This window comes from Triticum dicoccoides, chromosome 2B (assembly GCF_002162155.2).
Source record: "Triticum dicoccoides isolate Atlit2015 ecotype Zavitan chromosome 2B, WEW_v2.0, whole genome shotgun sequence".
In the NCBI taxonomy this organism is placed as follows: Eukaryota; Viridiplantae; Streptophyta; class Magnoliopsida; order Poales; family Poaceae; genus Triticum; species Triticum dicoccoides.
The window spans coordinates 215,593,529-215,596,145 of NC_041383.1; positions in this window are offsets into that span (position 1 = coordinate 215,593,529).

Below are 2,617 nucleotides of genomic sequence, written 5' to 3' on the forward strand. Positions count from 1 at the left end.
CTCGTGCGGGCCCGAACCGGGTCCCGCGGGCCGCGCGGGTGGGAGGAGAGAGAGAGGGAGGCGCGGGGCTGACGTGGCGGCGCGGGATAGGTTGAGGGCGGCGGCGGAGGTGACGTGGCGCGCCCTGATTGGGCGAAACGACATGTCCGGCGGACATGTCCGGCGCACGGAGGGAAGATTTAGGGTTTCATCTGCGATTTGGATGGGGGAGGCACATATTTATAGGTAGAGGGAGCTAGGAGAGTCCAAATGAGGAGCGGTTTTCGGCCACGCGATCGTGATCGAACGACCGAGAGCATGGAGGGGAGTTTGCTGGGTTTTGGGCCACTTTGGAAGGGGTGTTGGGCTGCAACTCAAAGAGGGCTTTACGGTTACCCGGTTAACCGTTGAAGTATCAAACGACCTCCAAATGGCACGAAACTTGACAGGCGGTCTACCGGTGCTATACCAAGGCCGCTTGGCAAACCTCGGGCCATTCCGAGAACGTTTAACACCCGCACAAGAGAAGAGGCAAAAAGGGGACGCCGGAGGACATAGGAGCGCCGGATTGCAAAACGGACAACGGGGAAAATGCTCGGATGCATGAGACGAACATGTATGCAAAATGAGATGCACATGATGACATGATATGAAATGCATATGATGACATGGCAAAGTGCAACACGCAAGCAAAAGACATGGCAACGAAGGCGAATAACTGGAAGACACCTGGCGCATCGAATCCGGGGTGTTACAACACTCCTCCACTAACAAGAGATCTCGTCCCGAGATCTTAGGACCGAGACGGAAGGGAAAAGGGACGAGGTGAAACAAGATCTCCAGAGAAGAAGCAAAGAATCGAGAGCACTCGAGAAGAAGAGAGGAACGGCTAGAATGACGAGAGTCGAAAACTCACGGAATCAGATAGACTATGAAATCACTCGTTCTAACCGGAGTGGTTAGAATGAGAAAAGAAACGAATAAGACTGAAACGATTTAGGCAGCACTCCGGCTGAAAAAGGAAGGATTAGAACAAGAACTTAGAAGGAAGGGTTGAACGGAGTTGTTGAGGAAATCAACGACGGAAGAATAAGCTTGTTGTGGACTTATGAAAAACATCTCAAAATTACAAGGTGATCTCCGACCGCAAGCGGAAAAGATTGAATGGCTGAGAAGAGCGAAGAAATGCAAAACTCCACTTCAAAAGAAAATGAAGAATTAATTGCACTTCGAGATGCAAGAAGAAAAGGTACTAGAACTCCTTGAACAAAAATCTTGATGAACTGAGGAATGAATTAACTCGTGAAGAACCACCATGAAGAACTCCGGTGACAAAAGGATGATGAGATAGAAATGAAAGATGAAAGAATAAGATTAAAGCTTGCGATGATTTAGATGGAGGTTCCGACGAAATGGCGGAGGAAAATTTGTACTCCAGAAAAGAAAAGATGAAAACACTTGGAACTAGAATTTATTCAACAAGAACAAACTCCGAAGGAAAGGATTACTCGCTTTGAGGAAAATAAGAATAAGATTTATTGTATGCTTATCCTTCATCAAATTAAATCGATGACAACCGGATTTGGCATGCAACTTATTCTTGTTGAAAAGAATTGAGAATTGACATATCGCAAACTTGAGAAGGTCTTCATGAACCACCGGTAGGATTGAAAAGAAGGAATGGAGTAATATGATAAACAAGGAAAATTATCTTGAGCGAACCACCGTAAGAATACAAAATGACTGATGAAAGAGAATGAATCACCTGGAAGAATTAGAAGAACAATATGCTTGAGGGGATTAAGTTGCAAGAGAACAAAGAGATCATGAGCTGATTAAAGAACAATTGAACGAAGCGCCGGGATAATCGATAACGGTAGCTGAAATGTCAGGACGAAGAATTCTTCTGGGACGATGGCCTCCGGTGAAAAGAAATGAAAAAAACAACTCCTGACATACTCCGAATGGGTGAAAAGAATAACTCACAAATGGAATAATTTGAGAGGATAATCATGAAGCTAGAACCACGAAAGTTCGAGAGAACGGGCAAAACTCTTCTTCGGTCTTCAGATGACGACGGGAAACTCCACCAAAATTAGTGAGATACTCCGGAGAATGAAAAAACCGAAAAGGTTGAGTCAACAATGAAAATGATTTGAAAGCGATCTTGGAGAAGGCATCTGACTGATGAAACTCATAGTTACGTCACACTTGAAAAGAATTTGAGAATAACTCCGGGGAAATTAGAAGAGTCAGGTAAGATCCTGGGAAAAGACCTGTGGGTTAGGGCCCACTGAAGAGAAAAACACCGTTGGAAAGGATTGTTGAAAAGATAGATGATGCACCGGAACAATTGAAATATTTGAATGAGGTGATAACCTCGAATTAATTCAAACACAGACGAATCTCCTGAGATATCTTGAACACTCCGGAAAGATAATCTGGCGAGAGGCGAATAAGCAAAGGGAACACTAGAGTCGAGGAAAAGAATGTGATCAACACCGAAAAACTTGAATTGAATCCACCGGAAAAGAAAAAGAGATGAAGAATGACGAACGAGACGAGAATTCACCGGTTGAAATAATTGAGGGAAGACTGAAGAGGCTCCACACGAATGAAATTGATGGTCGAAACAGGC